General features: G+C 45.7%; 1 long non-coding RNA gene across 1 annotated transcript; it reads left to right on the forward strand.

Moving 5' to 3' along the window:
• Window positions 1-8: 8 nt before the first annotated feature.
• LOC149869019 (uncharacterized) lies at window positions 9-20,332 on the forward strand. The gene is made up of 3 exons (XR_016441051.1): window positions 9-133; window positions 3,956-4,001; window positions 19,474-20,332. It is a non-coding gene; the product is annotated as an uncharacterized LOC149869019 (long non-coding RNA).
• The last annotated feature ends 1,846 nt before the right edge of the window (window positions 20,333-22,178 follow it).

Genomic DNA, 22,178 nt, shown 5'->3' on the forward strand with positions numbered 1-22,178 from the left:
GGGGTTGACAAGGGGGAGAAAAGCACAAGGGAGCAGCGGAGGAATCCCGAGGAGTTGGGAACTAGCCTTGGGTCCTGGTGCTGGGTCAGACGTTAGACCTGGCACGTCTACACAGTCACGACTGCAGTTTTTGGTAAAAGTGATGCCTTTGAGTATCTATACACGTGCTCAGAGTGGAGTGGGGAGGCTTTAATTGGAGTGGCTCTAATTAGTGCCCCCACTATCATGCATATTCAGCATCTTGCACTTTAAAAGTGTGTGGGGGGGGAGCTTTTACCTAAAGTGCATTTGACAACTTCAGTTAAAGTGCCCTAGCACCACTTGGAAATGCAGGGACGCTGAATATAGCAGTGGAGGAGGCAGCTGCAGTGTGCTAATTAGCAAGCTCCAGCAGATTGATTAATGGAGTATGATCCAAGGCATGTGATTAGAACACATAGGGGCAGAGCTTCATCATATGTATAGGCGCCCTCCATTGTCAGGTACTAGAAAAAGGAGGATTAGCCTATTTTATTGCGCATTAGCAAAAGCAGTTTTCTGTGATGTGTTAATGCGCATTAAAATAAGCTAACGTGCATTAAAGTGCATGTGTAGATGGGTCCAGTCAGGCTAGGTGTTTAAAGCTTTTCTCAGTTGTGAGAGTCTTGCAGGTGCCTGACAGTACCCACAACCCTGCCTGGCTTCTGGTTTCTTCAGGCCCTTTCAACTTCACTAGAGGGCTTGTGTCAGCTGTACCCTGGGAGGCACCGGGGATGAGAGGTGGGTCAGCAGCCATCAGAAAGCACGGACGCATCTCCACGTGCTGCCACATACACTGCTAAGTGTTAACAGAAACCTGTGGCATGCAGAGCTGGTGTGACTGAGGCAGCAGAGGGAAGGGTTCAGTCGCTGTGAGGGTGGACACAGGTTCTGCCATATAAAGCTCTGTGGCATAGGCCAGGGGAGCATATTTAAATCACCAGCTGAGGTTCCTACGTGACTGCAAGACTCGAGTAGCTGAGGCTGAGAAAAACATCTCATTCCTTAGTTAGCAACCCTGGATACTTACCCCTCATCCTAAAAATAATGCCCATTTTTGCACAGCTCCCTCAACTCTACATTTTCTCTGTGGAATATGCAGTACTTGTATATACCGTTTTTGCCATTCTGTAATTTGTTGTCCGTAGCATTTTGCAACTGCGGGGAGGCACAGTGATCTCTGGTTTGCAGTTAGGGTAATTGATAAAGAAGATAAGTGACTTATTCACTGTCACATAGCAAATCAGTGACACAGATAAGGGAAGAGCAATATTTAAAGCTAGCAGTTTTCAGGGAGCAAAATCTAAGAGAGTTTCTGACACTCCCCAGATGTCTGGAAGTAGTCATTTCAAGTTCTAGTAGAGTGGTGCTCAACCAGGGTGTCAGGGCACCCAAGGGTGCCCTGAAAGATGAGATAAGCCTGGTGTGAGAAAATAATCAGGTAAGTGCAGGCTCAGGCCCTACCTGAGGGCCTCCTTGCAAGTAGGTGAGTACTGTAACAATGGGCAGCTGGTCAATTCACAAAAGTTATGGAGGGCTGGCTTGAGACTAATGAGGGCTGCCTTCAGTCTATTGAGGGGTGCCTTGACTCTAAAATGGTTGAGAGCCACTGTTCTAGTATACCCGTCTTAGTACAGGTAGGCTTATTAGCTCAGCTAAGAAGTTGATTTGCCCTGGCACAGTGCTGTGTAAACCCCCAAGTTTTGGAGGATTTACATAGCACTCCTGGGCCATCTATACTGCCTGATTGCAGGGCTCTGGTGTGGGAGCCGGTAGACAGAGTCACTTTCTTGGCTTGGCAGCAGACCCAGGGTCAGGACAGAAGTAGTACAAACATCAGCTTCCAGGAGCTTGCATCCTGTCTCCCAATAAAACACAGCTAGGAAAGGATGCTAAGCAATTAGAAGTCCCCTGAGAGAGGGTGTGGGCTGACAAAGTATGAGATTTTGGGGAGGGCATAGAAAGAAATTGGCTGTTATCAGATCCAGGGAATCAAACCTCAGTGAAAATATGCCGGGACAGATTACTATTTTTTGCTGTTGTTTTTAAAAAGGGTTCTCTCAAATGCCTTTGTTCTACAGAAATGATACTTTGCTTGAAGAAGACTCCTTGGCCACTGATTACTACTGTCATTGTTCCATATGGAACAGAACTGCAGGGCATATGTCTAAGTCAGACTTGCTAAAGTTTGGGCGGTTTTTTTGAAATTTTTTCATATTCTGGGTCAAATTAGTCAAATCAGTTCTGAATCCTCTCGATTGAACAATACTATTCATGGCTACATATAGCAAGCCTGGGGCTTCAGATGCTCCCAAATCCATTTGGCAGGCATGTTACATGCAGGCCCAAGCCCAGAGGTCTTGGGGTTCAGATGCCCTCTAGTCTCACTTACTCTTAGCCAATGGCCACAACAGCAAGCTAGGGAGGAGTCCCCCATTTCCATAAAGTAGGTGTGTAGCTGAGATCCCTCCACTGGGACACTATACCAGACTCTTGTAAGGCATTGGACAGGGGTGCAATGGACAGCGTCATTCTAACATGATATCGGTTGGGGCAACAGACCAGTGCAGTGACTACACTTGACCTTAGCCCACAAGAGGCTGAGAAGCGCTGAAATAATTGTCAGTACAGGAGGCTGACAGTTGCACGATTCAGCAATGTTTCAGCTGATGACTAAAGGCCTGATACCTGAATGGGGGTGTGCTTGTCAAAACTAGCAAGCATCAGAAGTGCATACACCCTGATAACAGGCAGACAAAGTTATCTGAATAAATCTGATATCTTTTATTTGACCAACTGAAATAGCTGGAAAGATTCTTCATTGCAAGCTTTCAGGAACAAACACCCTTCATCAGTCTAAGGAACTATCTGTATTCGGTCTGTGTTCTTCCTGGAAGGAATAGAAAAGAAGCCAGTTGTTGTTTGGTTTCTCCTACATGTTTTCCATCAGGGCATTTGGTGCACTGGATCATACACATACACACACACACACACATTCTCTCTCTCTCTCTCCAGAAATGTTATATATTAGGTGTGCACCAATAGAGATTTTGGGTGCTGATACCAATAGTAGATTTTTGCAGCCTGGCAGCTTGAAAAGCAGTGAGCAGCTGGTAAGCCTGTTGTGGTGGAAGGGGAGGGGAAAGGGAAGGGGTCTGGGGGTGGGGGCAGATTAAGGCCCCTGCAATGAGGGAGGGAGGGAGGGAGTAGGGCTGGGGCAGGGGCCGGGGCAAGCACTGCCCAGCCAAGGCGGGGCAGGGTAGGGCACAGGACAGAATCGTGGCTCATCTGGGGACAGGGTGGGTGGTTCCCACTGCTGTGCTCACCCAGAGAGGGCACGGTGGTGTGTGCCCCAGATCTGCATGGGGCGAGGACAGGCTGCCGCTGCAGCTGCGGGCTGCGCTGGGCTCTTCCCGGTGGGGGCCGGGCTGCACTCAGGGCAGGTGGTAGTGGCACTGGGAGGGGGGTTGGAGGGGCTGCAACCACCCCAGAACATGCCGTAGCCCCTCTGTAGTCCCCTCCCAGCACCTCCACAGCCCAGCCCAGCCTGCAGCGGCAGTCTGCTCTGCCCTGCACAGATCTGGGGGCACCCCCCCCCATGCCCTCCCAGGGTGTGTGCAGCAGCAGGAGCTGCCCCCCATAAGGCCCCAGGATGAGCTGCAGCTCTGTCTTGTGCCCTGCCCTGCCAGCCCCTGCCCTAGTCCCACTCCCTCCCTCACTGCAGGGGCCTTGATCTGCCCTCCTCATGCCCCTTCTTTTCCCCCTCTTCTTCTGCTACAACAGACTTACCAGCTGGACACAGCTCTCCACACTGTGGTCCTCAGCCTACATGCTGCGCTGCGACTGCACACATGCACAGGGCATTTATCATTTATATTATCAGCCACAGCAGGCAAAAAGAGCTAATATCTGATACCATCAATTTTCTTTATATCAGTGCTGATCCAATATTGGGCTGATGTACCAGTGGACCTCTAATATATGTAAGTAAGTATATATATATATAAAGTAAGGTGTGTGTGTGGGGGGCGGGGGGAGAAACTATAAAAAGCATGTACAGCATGTGGGGTCTTACCAACTTGAAGGTTGTTAAGACAAGGCACAGGGCAATTTCTGTTGTCCAGAAATTACGGGTGATCTAATCCTGCCAGATGTGGAACAAATCTATACATATATGTATAATAGCTGCATACATTTTGGTTATTACAACATTTACTTATCTTACCTATATTAATCTCAGGTTAATATAGGAAACCTCCAAGCATTGACATCAGAAGGGCCCTCTCTCCTTTCCTCTTTCCAGATGAGCAAAAAGGCAGACAGTTATGTTCCACAGACTGTTCATGTGTGTATATGTACAGTAATTCAAGCCAGCCCATCTAAGTGAAATGCTCTGAGGTTTTATTTCTCTGTCCTCAGAGATGTTTCTGTCAGGTACTTCCCAGGATAGCAGAAATTATTCTCAAGCTGGTAGCTTCTTATATACAACCTGCATCACAGATGTCTTGAAATCAGTTTAATGGTACAGAACATGTTTATTTGTATCATAACGCTAGGGGGAGCTTTTGCAGCCTTACAGTCTTGAGGTCCATTGCCAATGCCAATACACCCACTATTTGTTATATAGCATTCAGATAGAGTGATAATGAGGGGCATGTAAATGCCTAGACAAAAGGCACTGAAAACAAGTAGAGTACAAGCCAATCTATTTTCTAAAGCGCTTCACTCTTATGCATTCTGTTACATTGCTGGAACCCTATGATTTGCTGGAAAGGAGAGACAGAAGACTGATTCTTTTAAGCAGGTTAACCTATAAGTACATATTTTTCTCATTATTTGGTATAAAAAGCCAGAATCATCAGAAGATATTTAGGATGCTGAGGTGATTATGCCAAGAAAAAACATCAGGCTTCAGATTACCAAAGGTGAGAAGGTTTGTTCACTATTAGCTAAAAGAAAAAGGCAAGAGACTAGCCCTGGCATAAGTGGATGTGAATGCGTTATTGGTTTTGGCTTATGAAATGTATTGCCTTGCACTAGGTCCAACACTACTATTAGCCTTTATACTCCAAGAATAGATATATCTGGCTGAAAATGCAAGTTGTTTTTTGTAGGTCATAGAAGGCAGATGAAGAGATCAAGTCACCTATAAAGGACTACTCTTCCCAACAAGCTTCTTTTTACAACCAGCTTCAAGGTTGTCAGAGCAGGGCAATAAAGCATAACCACAGTCCAGTGCCCTGGCCCCTACTCCTGCCTTTCTGTCCTAGGACAAATAGCATATCTAGTGGGCGGTGAGCAGAGTACCAGCCCTGGATACCAACTGTGTGATGGCACCTGAATCAGTGTGGTGGCACCTGAGTCTTTGCCATGGCAGGGGCAGCATGCTGCCTGGTCATAGGAATGTATCTGGGGGTGTGGAGCAAGTGGGGTGATTGGAATGGGGCTTCCCTTCCCCTCGGGGGAGACTTTCTGATGGAATGGGAGCAGCTCTACTCCCAGCAAACCTGTGCCATGGTGCCACTGCTGTGTCCCCGTGGCAGCTGCCGTCACTGTGGAGAGAGCCAGGACAAGTAAGACTTCCTGTCTCTCCACCCTGCAGCCCTGCCACAGCCTTGCCTCAGAGGCTCAATGAGCTCACAAGTCTCTGCCTAGCAAAACAGTGTCAAACCTAAATGGGGCCTATGATACTACCACATATTATTATACAAGCAGTAGTAGTAGTTGTAATTAATAATAGTAAGAAATCTAGCTCTTTCCCTCCCTGTGCCTGGTCCTTTAACAGCCTCTCCCATTCCTGACCCCCTAAGCAGACTGGCCAAGTCCACCTAAGTGGGCCTGTCAGGCTTCCTCTGCCCTGTCCCCAAATGCTCCTGTTTCCAAACACTTGGATTCAGTGGTTACTGGGCCAGGCCTTTCGTTTGTGCAGCTCTTTGGTCGTTTCCTTGCTTCCTTCCATAGTTAATTAGTAGGGCTGTGCGAAATTTCACCATCAGTTTTCTTTCAACCTGCTCTGAGGTTGAAACAGCAAAATTGAAATGAAACAGATATGGTCGAAACAGCCTCGAAACAAAACAAGGCAAGTTGAAACGTTTCGCCATTTCAATGCTGTTTGAACGTTTCACCCAGAGGCAATAATGGGGAAGGTAGAAACAGCCTATAACTTTGTCATTTATAGCCAGATTTGGATCAAACCTGCAGAAACGGTAGCCCCTTCTGAGGGCATGACACGTGCCAAGTTTCAAAGGTAGGTGCAGGGTGTTTGGAGAAACCACCCTAAAGTCTTGAGAGCCAAACTTGTGTCATGTGTATGTGTCACAGCAGGGTCAAAACTACAGGAATGCTAGCCCCTGATGAGGCCACAAAGCCTGCCATGTTTCAAGGAGATAGGTGCAGGGGGTTCAGAGAAACTGCACCCCAAAATCCTGCAAGCAAAACTCATGTCAGGTGTATGTGTTAAGCCACAGTGGGGTCAAGACTGCAAGCATGTTAGCCCCTGTGAAGGCCACAAAGCCTGCCAAGGAAAAACTAAGAGTAATGGTCACAAACTCCTGGAAGATCGTTTAAGACTCATTTCAGGCTCAACATCAGGAAAAACTACTTTACAGCTAGGGTGTCCAGGCCGTGACCATTAATCCTAGTTTTCCCCAAGGGTGCCCTGGTGAACAGTTGTTCACCAAGCCCTAGATGTACACTTCTGATGTAGTGGTAAGCTGCTATCAAGTCCCCTCTCAGCCTTCTCTTTTTCAGGCTGAAGAGTCCCAGATCCCTCAGCCTTTCCTCATATGGCTTGTTGTGCAAGTCTCTGTTCATATGGTTAGCCCTTCTCTGGACTCTCTCAAGCTTTACCACGTCCTTGTTAAGGTATGGAACCCAGAACTGGATGCAGTACTCTAGCTGCGCTCTCACCAATGCTGACTAGAGCAGGAGAATCACTTCTTTGCAATGGTTTTGCTGGAGATGCCTCAATTGATGCATGCCAGCGTATTGTGTTGGCCCTGCTGGCTACAGCATCGCACTGCCGGCTCATGTTCATACTGTGGTCAATTATTACCCTCACGTCTTGGTGACAAGTGATGGGGGATTTTCAGTCCTGCTGCCTGATGAAAGGCAGCAGTTGAAGAATCACCCATGTCATGAGTTTTGCCTGTCAGCAGCTAGGGGTGCAGGGCTCCAGAACCCCCTGCATCTATCCCCTTGACAGCTGGCAGTCTTTGTGGCTACAGCAGGGCTTAACAGCCAGGTCTGTGGTGGTTTCCACCCCCTCTGCCCCAAGACAGACACAGTTGCACAAGTACCCATGACATGAGTTTTGCCTGCCTGTGGCCAGAGGTGCAGGGCCCCAAACCCCAGAAGCCCTGCACCTATATTCTTGACAGTTGGCAGGCATGGTGGCCTCAGTAGGGGCTAGCAGGCCTGCAGCTGTCACCCTGCTGCGCCACGTCACAAGTTTTGCTTGTCAGCAGCTTGAGGTGCAGTTTCCCCAAACCCCTGTAACCCTTGAAACATGGCAGGCTTTGTTGCCTCAGCAAGGGCTAGCATCTCGGCAGTTTTGACTCTGCTGTGGCTTAACTTGCACACATGACGTGAGTTTTTCTCTCAAGACTTTGGGGTGCAGTTTCTCCAAACCCCCTGCACCTAACTTCTTGACACTTGGCATGCAGCATGCCCTCAGAAGGGGCTACCAGATCTGCAAGTTTCATCTAAATCTGGCCAGAAATGACAAAGTTATAGCCTGTTTCAATCCTATGGGTGAAACATTGAAACAGGCTTGAAACGGCAAAACGTTTCGCCGGAACGAAAGGGAACAGCCGTTTCGACTCAAAAAAAAAGTTGAAATGAAGCAGTGTTCTGTCTAATGGAACGCTTCTGTCTCGCACAGCCCTGTTAAGTAGGTTACAACTTTTCCCTTAAAAACATTCTCAATGCATATCTGTGTCACCTCTCTACTGAGCCTGGGACCACTGGCAGGAATCAAGGCTTGCCTGCTTACTCCAGCTTAGTGCATGGCTGTGAGAGAGAGAGAGAGCCACAGGGTGCAAAGGAGCAAGGGCTAAACATAAGGTCAGTGGCCCCAGACCCACAGCCCCAAAGGACCTGGCAGGAACCCTCCTTACCCAGGTGTTTCTGGAGGGGAGCGGCTGGGAACTCCAACTCCGGTATAAAGAAGGGGAGCATGGATACGAAAGGAGTTGGATCGAGCCGAGCCACACTGCAGGGAACCCTGAGAGCAAGGTGGAGAGCCAGTAGGAGACTCCTCCAGAGAGCGAGCTCCCCAGAGAGAACTTAGAGAGAGGACTGCTGACCCGGCAGCACTTGGAACTACCTGCTACCAGCCAGCAGAGCCCAGCAGAGAGAGGTACCGTAAAGTCTCTAATAGAGGGGCACCCCAGAAAACTGGTACCTTAAAGACCCTAAAAGGGGAGCAAGAAAAATTTTGTCAAGGATGGACCTAGTGGGATGAGGGGAACCGTGACGACCCTAATAAGAGGCTCATGGAGAGCCACCATAGTGATGGTAGCGGGGAAAAAGAGGGACCAACCTCATGGACGTTATTTTGGGGGGTTTTTACTGCCAAAAGGAGTCAGAACAATAATCCCGGCCAGGAATGCTTGGTTTTTCATTTTTTTGGACAGAGGCCACGGGGAAGGACCAGGTAGCCGATCAGGGACCAGAGTAAGATTAGACAACCAGTGGAATGGGTGAGGGTGTAAGGAGTTGAGGAGCCCTCAGGAATGTAGGACCTCATGGGACAACTAATTGAACCTACACATCCAGGTACTGAATCAACTCCCTTAAACACCAAGTTGTGGCAGGACAGAACGTGGGTGCGTAGACCTCTAATTAGGATTCGTCTCTCAAGTCAGCTGGCAGGCGGGTTCTATGGGCCTGCGAGTTAGGGATGTGTTTGACAATGACCAGTTACACTCAGCAATTATACAGCATAGACAGCTTACTGGGGTCCCAAGTACATGGCCCAGTATCATTTGTAGGCTCTCCTGGAACATAAAATTGAAAGCAGTGCTGAAGAATGTTCTCAGGATATCTGCTCTAATTGCTGAGCTCAGGCATACATATTGTGGGAATGAGTGAGTGAGCATGGTTTGATCCTCTTTGGCAGTCCCAGGCTTAACAAGGAGGTAAAAACAATGTGTAAAAATACACTTTCAGTAAGTGCTACCCCCGCTGTTCCTCCTCCAGAGTCCAGGCAGCTATTTCTTCATAGATTTCATAGACATTAGGGCTGGAAGGGACCTCGGGAGATCATCGAGTCCAGCCCCCTGCCCAAAGGGCAGGAAGTCAGCTAGGGTCATAGGATCCCAGCAAGATAAGCATCCAATTTACTCTTGAAGGTGTTCAATGTAGGTGCTTGAACCACCTCCAATGGCAGACTGTTCCAGACCTTGGGGGCTCGAACAGTAAAGAAATTCTTCCTTATGTCCAGCCTGAAATGGTCTTGTAGGAGTTTGTGACCGTTCGACCTCGTCATCCCTTGGGGCGCTCTGGTGAACAGATGTTCCCCCAGATCCTGGTGGTCACCCCTGATAAACTTATAGGTGGCCATCAGATCACCCCTGAGCCTACGCTTTTCCAGGCTAAAGAGTCCCATGGCTCTCAGCCTGTCATCGTAAGATCTGTTTTCCTGACCTCTGATCATGCGCGTGGCTCTCCTCTGGACTCTCTCAAGCTTCTCCACATCCTTTTTGAATTGTGGAGCCCAAAACTGGACGCAGTACTCCAGCTGCGGCCTCACCAAGGCCGAGTACAAGGGGAGAATGACGTCCCGGGATTTGCTCGAGAAGCATCTACGGATGCACGCCAGCATTTTGGTCGCTTTACCAGCCGCAGCATCGCATTGGAGGCTCATGTTCATCTTGTGGTCAATGATGACCCCCAAGTCTTTTTCTTCTGTAGTGCTAACCAACGTAGCACTGCCGAGCCTATAAGGGTGCTGCAGGTTTTTCCTCCCAAGGTGGAGAACCTTGCATTTTTCGGTGTTAAACACCATGAGGTTCTCGTCTGCCCATTTGCTGAGCTTGTCCAGGTCAGCCTGGATCACCCGCCTATCTTCTGGCATGGATGCTTTGCCCCAAAGTTTGGTGTCATCGGCGAACTTGGCCAGTCCACTCCTAACTCCAATGTCCACATCATTAATGAAGATGTTGAACAGTATGGGTCCCAGGACAGAGCCTTGAGGGACCCCACTGGTTACAGGGCACCATGATGATTGACTGCCATCAATCACAACCCTCTGGGTCCGACCACGAAGCCAATTTCCCAGCCAGCGGATCGTGGTGGAGCCAAGGCCACAACTGGGCAGTTTGGCCAAGAGGTGATCATGGGATACCAGATCAAAAGCTTTTTTGAAGTCAAGATATATGACATCAATCTCTTCTCCCTTTTCCAGGTGATAGGTCACCTGGTCATAGAAGGAAATGAGATTGGTCAAACAAGACCTACCCGCAACAAACCCATGCTGGCTGTCCCTTAGAATGTTAGCCTGGGCCAGTCCCTCAAGGATGGCCTCCTTAATAAACTTTTCTAAGATCTTCCCCAGGATAGAAGTCAGGCTAATGGGCCTGTAGTTAGCCGGATCCACTCTCCTCCCTTTCTTGAAGATCGGCACCACATTGGCCTTCTTCCAGTCTTCGGGCACTACACCAGAGCGCCAGGAGTTTTCAAAGATCCGTGCCAGGGGCTGGGCTATGACGCTCGCCAGCTCCTTGAGTACCCTGGGGTGCAGGTTGTCAGGGCCGGCTGACTTGAAGGTATCCAGCTTCTCAAGGTGTTCCTTCACGAGGTCAGCATTGATGGAGGGTAGGGGATCCCCCTCACCCAGATTTCCCTGTCCCATAGCAGGCATGGGCATCCCATGTGACTGATGAAAGACTGACACAAAGTACCTATTTAATAGGTTGGCTTTTTCCTGGGCGTCAGTTGTCAGTTGCCCCATCTGGTTTAGCAGGGGTCCAACATTGCCCTTGCTTTTCCTCTGGCTCCCCACATACCTGAAAAAGGACTTTTTGTTGTCCTTGATGCCTGAAGCTAGTTGGAGTTCAGTTGCAGCCTTGGCTTTCCTGGTTTGCTCCCTGCAGGACCGGACCAGCGCGGAGTAATCGTCCTTGGAGGTGAATCCCGTCCTCCATCCTTTGTAGGCTTTCCTTTTTAGCCACAGTAGGTCCGCTAGGTCTCTGGAGTGCCAGGGGGGCTGCTGTGCCTTCTTGCTGCCTTTCCTCCGTGTTGGAATAGATTTAGCTTGTGCACCGAGGATCGCTTCCTTGAGAAGCAACCACTCTTCTTGAACTCCCATCTCCCTGGGGTCATGGTCCCTGAGGGCCTGACCGACTAGCCTCTTGAGCTTGTCAAAGTTGGCTTTTCTGAAGTCAAGGACCTCTGTGTTGCTGACTGACTTGCCAGCTTTATGGCGGATGGTGAAGGTGATCAGCTCGTGGTCGCTGTCACCCAACTTCCCATCGATCACTAGGTCGCCGATTAGGTCGTCCCCCGTAGCCAGTACCAGGTCAAGCAGCACTTTGCCTCTCATTGGCCCATAGACCTCTTGGGTCAGGTAGAGGTCATCCACGCATGAGAGAAAGCTTTGCGCCCGCTCAGATTTAGCTGAGTGATCTTCCCACGAGATGTTCGGGTAATTGAAGTCACCCATGACAACCAAGGTCCTGGAGCAAGCTGCCTCAGTCAGTTCCTGGGCAAACTCCTGGTCAAGCTCGGGACTTCTTTTTCAAAGTCAGGTGGATTCTTTCTTTCATTTCTTATAGAATACAAAGCTTCACCCACAGCAAATCTTAAAGGGTCAGAGGGCTTTAGGTGGGCACAGCTGTAGAGGACACAGATAATACTTATTAGCACCAAGTATTACTGTGCATGTACAAAAGACTAGCATTAGATAGAGAACAGAGGTTCTTCTGTGCACTCACTTCTTCAATGGCTTGACATCAGGATGCAAAAATGTCATGGTTGGGATGCTGCTAGCCTCCATAAAATAATCCTAGAGAACTAACAGCTTGTCCAAAGGACTGAAGAGACTGTTTACAACCTGGAAGCCCTGGCTAAAAGCCAGAGACAAGGTGACTTTACTAGATTCAGTATGTGGGTTTCCCAAGTGCTAATCTGTTTCTGGCATAATATTCCATAGAGCACTCTTCAAATGTGGCCCTGGCACAGGCAGCCTTTCTATTCTGGGATCTTGGGGCCCACAGAGGGCAGGAATCAGCCTTCAAACTGCCTCGCCTTCTGATCTGAGACTCAAATATGTTTCTGTTAACATGTGTTTCATCCCCCCAGCTTTGAGAGGACTGGCATGAATTGCTGAGCCAGCATATCTCATGGAGTTTTTGGTAGCTGCATAGGTAGTTGCCTGCATAACCTAAGCTTAAGACCAGGTTCCCTGCTGCAGCCTTAAGGCCAGGCTCTCATCAGTACTTCTCTCCTGTGGAGTGAAAATCTGTGCCTGTGGTCTTCTTTTCAGCAGCTGGTCTACTGCTCTACAGTCACAAGCATACTCTATGCTTCTACCTGCTCCTCTTGATAAACTGAATTGGTAAAACCAGAAAACAGGCCCTGTACCTATGAAAATAATGGAATACTTTTAGTGTGGCAAAATGGACAGGCAAACAAAGAGTCAACAGCCTAAGGAGAAGTGGCATGATGGCAAATGAGAAGTGCAGCCTTGGGAGAGTGCTCCAGTTCTGAACCACCTTGGAATGACCACGTAGTCCATTTGCCAGAGTGTTTACGTTTTTGCTTCTTTTTTCCCCCGAGTGAGACATTATGCCCACTGTATCCTCAATCAAGTGCACAGAAGCTGCTACGTACCAAAGTAGATGTCATTTTCAATTTCTCATGAAGTATGTGTTAGACTGTTGGGAGACTTCATTTCAGTCTTTTATAAGTTGTTGATTTGCCAAAGTATAAAAGAAATGTTGGAGAGACTTGGACCATCTTGAATGCTGTCATAAAAGAAATGGAATTTAAGTGCTTCCACAGATATAATTTCCAACTTTTCATTCCCATTCAAACTCTGCTAGAGTGTTCTACTATGTCTCTTCCAGGATGCATGTGCTGTCTTTCCCTGTCATGTCCTCATTTTGGGGGATCACATCCAGAATAACATAGAATAGGAGGTTAGAAATAAACCTCCCTGGATCCAACTGGCATGACTTGACATCCTTTGTGGCAAGTAAATGTTGTAGGCTTTTGAGGAAGAAAGCAGAAGAATTGAATTAATTTCACTGATATAGTAGAGTTATACTAATATGAACCAGGCACAGTAAGGCTTCTGTAACAAGGAAGTTTGGCCCTTTAAGTAGGAGCAGGCAGCTATTAGTTACTCAAGGAGTACCCCCTGATAGTTAAAAAACTAAGAGAACAGGGACCTCGAGCTAAGGGGAAAAAGTGGTCCATGAGTAGGAGATGAACTAAAACCCAAACAAACCCAATACCAGGAAGGGGCCAGAGCAAAAGGGCCTCCCTTTCTGCCTGGAGAGAGGCCATCAGTTTTGGTTTGCTGGCTTGTTTGTTTGTGTGAGCAAGGGCTGTGTTTACCTTTAAAAGGGCAAACCCAGCCTGCAAGGCAGCAGGCTCACTAACTCATTTTCAGTCCTCTTCTTCAAATGAAGCCTATATGTATTGGTTTAGATAAGGAAATGTCCATGTACCATTGAGGAGAGAAACTACTGATAGAATGGAGACAGGAGGCGCATCTAAATGTGCAAATGCTCTGTGGTGGTGGGGTTACTCTAAAGTAAATTACTCTGGAGTAAACCCACCCTGGCTAGGCATCTACATGTGTGGAGAAATGGGAGCAGTTTTGCTGCTCCTAGTAGCAGTCTGCTTCCACCCCTGCCAGCCCTGCACCAACCCCCTGCAGCAGCCAGGGGGAGCTTTACTTTAGGTTCCCCCTGGATGCTAGCCCAGGGGCTGACAGGGAACACGGGGCCAGATTACAGCTGGCTCCTGGTGGGGGCTGGGAGGTTGCTCCCTGCCCCTGGGAGCTTCCTGCTGCCGGGGCAGGCTTTGCCACTGGAGCTGGAGCAGGGGCAATGTCCCTCTGCCCTGACAGCAGGGCGTTACTGGCTCTGGCTTCCCAAATGGGGACTTATCTTCCCCTCCCCTGCAGCTCCTTCCAAGCCCTGCACCTCAATTGCCTGATCGAGGCACAGGGCTGGGATTTACGCCTGACTGGGACAGCTGCTGGTCAGCCCCAGGCTGTGCAGGGAAGTCTGCATTGCAGTCTGGAGCTGGCTGAGGACTGCCCAAAACAGGAGCAATCTTCTGTCCCTTGCTGCATGGGAACATATTTACTCTTGCTTAGCTGTCTACACACATTGTACTACACAGTAATTACTCCGGAGTAAATTTGCTACTTATATTTACATGTAGCAAATTTACTTGAGTTTGGAACAAATTTCTGCGCAGTAAGCATTTGCATGTGTAGACAGTGACACTAACTGTTCAGTAATTTGCTCTAATCTTGAGTAAAGCGTCTCAGGTAGATGCGCCCAGGAGCTCCTAACTGAAAGAAAAACTAGTAAGGAAAAAAACAAAACGGAAAAGAAGAAAAAATGAAAAACACAAAACCGAGAATAAGAAGGACTGAAAGTAGAAATAGAGGAAAAATTGGAGCGAAATGGAAAAAAGAGGCAGAAAACATAAGGATGATGAAAATCCATCATTTCAGAAGCAGCCTCTTGGGAATCAGCCTGGGAGTCTGCTTTCAACTTGGAAATGTTATTACACACTATTACACACATACTAAAATAAATAGAATCACGCCCCCACTATTTCCCATCAACTTCGGCCAGGGCATATTAATAATTATAATACCAGGAGTAGTACTGTTTTTCAATCACATGAACAAATAAGCAAACAAACAACACCCCCTCTCCCCTTCCCCAAGTCAATGATACAAGCTTATTTTATCATCTACACCATAGTTATTAGCCAATCATTTTAATTCTTATTTTTATACTAAATATGAAGGTTGCAACTATTTCTAACTTAAAGAAAAGTTATCACTAACCTGAAAAGGAAGAAGAGCAAATCTTATAAAAAGCAATGTTGTTTGAAAATGAGAAGTCTCTTATGTAAAGGCTTTAAGCAGATTCACTAATGTCAGGTCTCAAGGTCTGCATAAGAAAAGATGTAGAGATATATAAAATTGTCTATAAAACCTGACAGGCAAAGCTTTGTTCTAGATTTTTGGGGCAATCTTGAATTCTAGGGTTGTGTCCTAGTGTCTGTTCCCAAGGACTCCCTAAAATGAGACTTTTGTCCCAAATTGTAGAAATTTGCCCTGAATTGGCACCACACAGTGGTCTACTGTATCTGCTGATAGTACATATTAGGACACTGCCCAGTGCCATATAAACACAGCTGTGCTGCTTCTGGTTTGGGAAATACATGCGGCCTACATTCCAGCCCAAAAGCGGTACAGTATATCCATATTCACATGGCCCTTTTCCTACAGCTTAGTTCTGCCTCTCAGCAGAGCTAATTTGACAGGGCACAGTGATTCAGAAATGTAGCTGGGTGAGTACAACAATTCTAATTAGCTTGTCTGGGAGACTCTACTAATTAGTCTATTACTGCACCGAACTAAAGTAGTTGCACTAACCTGAACAGGGAGTGGTGTAGACTAGTTCTGCGAGTCTGAGGAGCCTCCAGAGCTGTGTCCTGCAGTTTGTTCCACAAAATGAGGTCACTTCACTGTCTTCAAGAACTTAAAATGCTCTCCTTACCAGCATGAATGGAGATTTATGGCCTCCTAAGCTACTCCCTATAATCTAGGGGTCCATAACTACACAAGGGCCTCTGGGGAAGCTTCTATGGGGCATGGGAAGAAGAAAGAAGTGTGCGACACTGAAGTAGCATGGTTCCTTCCCATACACTTCAGCCTGGAGCCACCCCTGCAGGCTCTTTCCACCAGAGGAAACAGTGGAGAATGCAAGGACTCTAGCGCTAATGGACATTTAACTTACGTAGCATTATAAATACACAAGCAGTGGAATTGGCTACCAAGCCCTAAACAAATGTAATACAATATTAGATTACCACAATACATTATCTAAAGAAACCTAATTAATTGTAAAGCTTAATCTAAAATCGAAACTCACTAACAAATCACTGTGCATTTTTTCCTCTGACCAGTTATTCATAATTCATACGGAGACTGCAAAGAACAGCTTCAAGGAAGTAACTGAAAATGATTTAGTTACAAGGAACTGATATTAAAAGTGATTCACAGTCCTGGTTACCCTTAGCAATACCCTACTAATGTTCTGCTCTCGGTATGCAACTACACAATTGGTCCAATACAAGATACCATCCAAAAAATCCCTTTCACTTTTCTTATGCATCAGAATTGGGCTTGTAGGAAAGTAAATAACCCAAGAAATGGATATGTGTTCTTGTAGAATTAATTGGTCACACACTATGAATACTTTGAAAGAGTGGAATACCAGAATACACAGCCCTTGAAAGATTCTCATAATTTAAATTTTGATTCATTCATAAGTGAAGAATAGAGCAGATTCTTCCCCAAAAGTGAATCTCCAGTTGATGGTCTCTACTAATGTGTAATATTGAAAACATCCACTTGATGGTGTCATGTGCCTCCAACAAAAGTGCCCTTTTTTCCATATTCAAAGTGCAATATTTGTTTTCCATTTCTCTCATAGTAACCGAAAACATCCAGAACTCTGGAAGCACCTGCATTGGATTCTTTGCATTTTCAACATTATGATATGATGAGATGCAAGTTTTAAGCCTTGTCAGTGTTATGCATCTGTATAATGATATGGGTCTAAAACCAGTCTGTTTACCCTGGTGATAATGTTTAATATAAATATACACAAACTGGTCTGCACGCTTGGACAGAGACCAATTATAACTTAAGATCACTACTGCAACTTTTCAAACAGAACCTAAGCCTTAGAATCTTCCTCTTTATATACACATTGGTCACACATTGGTAAGGGAGAAGTGAATATTACCTTGTTTTCTCATTTGATGTATCGCACATCTAAATGTTTGCCGCCTGCAGATATCTACATATCTGTAAAAAAACAAAACAAAAACCCTGACTATTTCAATGGGGCATAACAACATAAATGTAAGAGGGCATAGAGAATCAGACTAGGATTTTTTAATATGTTATGATACAGTGTCCTGTGTAATCTGTGTACATTAAACATTTATATGATAGGTATTTTAGTATTGTCTATTTAACTATTTCAGAACTTCTCATGAAAGAGATCACAAAGGAACAGATTTAGTATGAGTGTGAAATGGTTGTATGATCAGGCTGAATTTTACCTGTAAAACAAAAAATTGTTTAGACAAAGTATAGGAAGGAGTTGCAGAATTTTACTTTGTGAAGTATGCCTTTCACTCCCCAGGGACAGGAATATGTGCCACACCCACAGCTGTATTGTATAATTCTGTTAATAAACTGATCAATCTTCATTTTAACGTTAGACTTTTTTTCTTCATGCCTCAAGGCTTTTTGTCTTTTAAATGACAGGGAACATGAGCTGACAGAGAATACCGAAGAGATTATGTGCTCTTTTGGCAATATTATAATGCAAGACATTTTAGAGCAGTGGAATAACATTTCAGAATTTTGGAAAGTCCTGGTTATTCTGTCTAATCCAATTTAATGTGTCCAGGCATTCATACCATAGACCGTGCCAGGATTTCTTATCTTTTGATGATGTTCTTCTCAGGTGAGAGGGAAAATTTGGTACAGGGACAAATAAGACATTGACTCTGGGTTTATAGCTAAAAAGTCAAGCAAACCAAAGTGTACTTAAAATTAGGCAGGAAAAAATTCACTAAGAAGTAAAAGTAAAGAGGAAAATAAAATACGTTTGGCCCAAATGGGCAGATATCCATAAGGAACATCTGCAGCAGTGAAAACAAGCAGAATAGGCCAAGAAAGAGTAAACATTCCACCATCCTTTTATAAAAGTATAATAAAGACTTTCCATTTATACACTTCGTCTTGTTCAAAAGAATGAATTAATTCAGGCTTCCCACCAGACCTCCACACACATATATACTTTCTGAAGTGAATGCTTTATATCACCCGGTCTATTTTGCTTTAGTCTGCAGCATGAACCAAATAGCACTGTTCACCACAATACTGCAATATTTTTGCTGACAGTCCACAACATTTTTCTTTTGATTAATGGCACGAAGGAGAAAGTACACTCTGATTTCACTGGTAGACTCAGCTCTCAGCAGGAACATTTCAGGGCCTGAATGATACATTCACACGCATGTGAAACCTTGTGATGTTTCCAAATTACTCAACTTTACCCCAGGAAATCAGAAAGAAATATTGATATGTTCAAATGTATTTTTAAAGTCCATTCCAGTGGGCTTTGAACATTTCCTGAGCTTCCAGCAGAAACAGGAAATTCATTTGTGCAAGTGAAAGATAACAGGAGTATATCACATTTTCAAAGACAAAGTCCTAAAACCTCAAGCTAATGGCATTTAGAAATAAAGCAGATGATGAGATCAGTCAACTTTCATTCCTAATGAACTAACTTTGCATTCCATTAATGTGGGAGTGATGGTGAATCTGCTACATTTATTTTCCATTTATAATTAGCCCAGCATTGACCGGGCTAAATGGGAAGAAGTCAATGGGGAAGAGTACCAATATGGAGTTCTTGTAATGGTCCTGACACAAGCTGGACAGTGTGGATAGGCAGCATGCCATACTACTACACACAGTTCAGCCAAGGTGCCCAACTTGTAAGGCTCAAAATCCCTGGCTGTGCCAGTGCTGTACTTTGCCAAATGGTGTGATAGCTTTATGATGTTCCCACAGAGGTATGTAAATGAGACCAAGCACACTCTCCTAAGCAGTAATTCAACCTGTCAACAATGTTTCTGGATAGTCATTAATAGAATTATTCCAGGTTAATTTATCCTCCTCTGTATATCTTATACCTTCACTTGACTCCTACTATTTACATCATGTTTATTTCCCAATAAACATGAAATAGAAAATATTGCTGCTTCTAGGAATATATTCCAGGCAAGGTTTGCAATATAAAATAATCATATTTTAATATATACAGTAAACAAAAGTGCTCTGCTGCAGAGAGATGCTTCAAGAAAATTGCGATGGGACATGGATACAAATTGATTTATATTATACTGTACCCAGCTTCACTCTTCAAAGAAAGGCTCGAATCAATATTGCCAGTTTGAAAAGCCTAGCAATTTGGGGAAATCTGAATCTACATCTGTCATTTGCAGTTGGATTCTAACCCCTTTCATCCAAATACCCATGAATTTAGGAATGTTTCAATCCATGCTTGAACCAAAACTTTTTGGTTCAGATCCCATTCCCATCAATAATGCACTTTTTGACTACAATATAACATAACTACTTTTATTCTTTTTCTGCACTTTCCTCAGGTCCCAAGTCTTGCTGTATTTTGATGCACGTAACTCCCACTGGCATCACTGGGATTTTTCATCTGAAAAGGCTGCAAAATCTGGGCAAAATCCTCCCCATTGACTGATTGATGCCTCGAAATGATCTGGAAGGGATCCTCATAGAGTTTTGTTCTCTGTCTCCTGTGGGATTATCCAGAAGAGGAAGAGGACAGTCTGGTACCAACTGTGTAATACATAACTTGAATTAAGTATGGTCTCCTTGAGATTTTTGGCGGGAGTACTACTCTTGAAGATGCTTCCAGCCCTGTGGTTTTGTGAAAATGTTTAAAAAAATAGAAATTTGACCTTAAGTTTAGCAGAATATTAGATGCACACAGTTTCTGCATTTCATTTGTTTGTTTTTAAACTTTTCTTCTGCTTTAATACTATATCTCCAATCTTATCATAATTCCTATGGTCCTGAGCTTGAAGGCATTTCTGCACAAGGAGCTTTCTTTTATATAAGAACTGGTAGAATTAGGCTTTGTGTGAACATCAAGACACCTCCTAGGTGAAGTGAAGAATCATCCAAAACTCCCACTGATGTCAGAGGGAGTTTTGAATGCAAGAGGAGTGCATTAGGAATGCCTGGGTGCATCTACATGAGACACTTCAAGCACAGTAGACTAATTTATTGCACATTAGTGTGGCAGGCAAAACCCGTGCTAATGCACAGTAGAATTAGTCTACTGTGCAGTAGCTTCACCAGAGAAGTGTGCGCTGGTGCTAATACACAGGCAGCGCCGATTATGGCACATTAAGGTAGTACCTGTAATTACAGGTATTAAACTTACCATGCTGACGAGCCCTCTAATATCTTTTTCAAAGTTACAGATACCATGACAGGAGTAACTAATATGTGGTTCTCACAACCGTAGCTCATTGGAAATGCTGTTTGTACAGTGTTTTTCAGGCATTAAATAATTATGTTCCTCAGAGGTATTATCTGTTGCTACCCTCATTTTACAAATGGGAATACTGACCTTCAAAGAGATTAAGTATCAATATAAAAAAGTAGCCTCTAATTTTTTGGCGAACTTAAATTCTGGGCTCCCAATTTGAGACAGCTGGCAATATGGAGGTGGCCATACAAAAACCTGGCACTCAGAGGCAGCTTCCAAAAATGTGTCTCTCAATGACAGCAAGGATCAACAGTCAAAAGTTACTGGCTTCCAGTCCTTTGCTCAGATCACCAACTAATTTTCTTACAATCATACTGTGCTGCCAGCATTTAAAATGAAGGCTTACCCTGAGGTAAGATGACAAGAAATATGACAATATTGTGGTGTGATGCAGGGTCAGCACATAGATGTAAAGGACTGGGAGGAAGAGAGAGAAAAAACGGTCAGTAAGGCACACTAGAAAGAAACCGTGGCTAGTGGTAATGTTTTAACCTCTGGCTCCAGTGGGGCAAAATAGAGCTTTTGTTTTCTTTCTTATTTTTCCCTTTCCCCTGCCAGTCTAAAGAAGCCTTGAGGGCTAACTAGGTAACTTTTTAAATTTTATGTCTGTCACATTTTAAAAAATGACTTCCAAGCCCCGCTCCATAATGAAGGTGGGACTCTGCTGAGCATGCAAAAGCGGTGGGGGTTTTATCCCTGCAGCATGGGAATTCTAGTGCTGTTTTGAGAGGTAAAATCCAATCGTGTCAGGAGTCACATCTTTCTTTTTAATGTCTTGGGCAGAGAGAAATCTCTCTTAATCAGGTTGGGCATGATGCTGCTGCACATATATATCTGTAGCCAGCTATCCAACACTGACCTCCGCCTGATTAAATTAAATTCACTTATCAAGACAGCTCACTCCCAGGGCAACTTACGGTACATAGTTTATAATTAGAATGAACTTGCGGCATGATTTTTCGTGGGTCACCCTCGTCCTCCGTTAGGGCCCAGTTCCTGTTAGCCTCATGAATGCTGAGAGCACTACTTACTTACTTCTGTAGGTGGTCTTATGAACTCCGGGGTGTTTTACTGCAGCGGGACTCTTGTGGTAGTGAGGTGCTTGTCCACATGAGTGAAGGGGGAAGAACTTGGCTTTTTTATTATTTTTATTGATGTATCTTGCAGGAGGCACTGCAAGAGTGCATTCATGGGCACCTCACGCCATGAGTGAGGTGTTGAAATAGATGGGCCTGTTCCCAGCCTAGCACAATTTGTGGGTGGGGGAGAGGGAAGGACAGTGCTCTGAGGGACAGACTCCTAGCTACCACCTGCAGAAGGCACAGGGCACGGGTGACTTGTGCCTCCTGAGACTGGAGGGGGGCACAGTTTGTGGGCGGCAGGGTGATGAGTGGTGACCCCACCCAGAAGCTGGCAGCAGCCAATCTTGGGGCGGGGGGGGGCACCTATGGCACAGGGAGATGCTGCAAAGATCCAACCCTGCCCAAGAGCAATGAGTCACCATGAGTCCTTGCTGCCTTTGACTGGCATGAGCTTCTCCATAGCACAAGGCTCATGGTACACAGGCTATTCGAGTGGTTTGCTGCGGGAACCTCCCGAGATCCTCCACACTGAGGATCCATGGGGTGGGGTGGGGGGTGTTTAAGGTCCCAGCTGGGATTTAGGCTCCTTGGGGCGGGGGCCTGCCTGGCTGGATCACCATGGGCCCGCAGCGGGCACTTGGGTGGCTCTCAGCAACCCCCTCCCAATTGCGGTGGAGAATAAAGCAGCCTCAGGCATCCC

The sequence above is a fragment of the Crocodylus siamensis genome, chromosome 3 (assembly GCF_052110815.1).
Source record: "Crocodylus siamensis isolate JL-2025a chromosome 3, ASM5211081v1, whole genome shotgun sequence".
In the NCBI taxonomy this organism is placed as follows: Eukaryota; Metazoa; Chordata; order Crocodylia; family Crocodylidae; genus Crocodylus; species Crocodylus siamensis.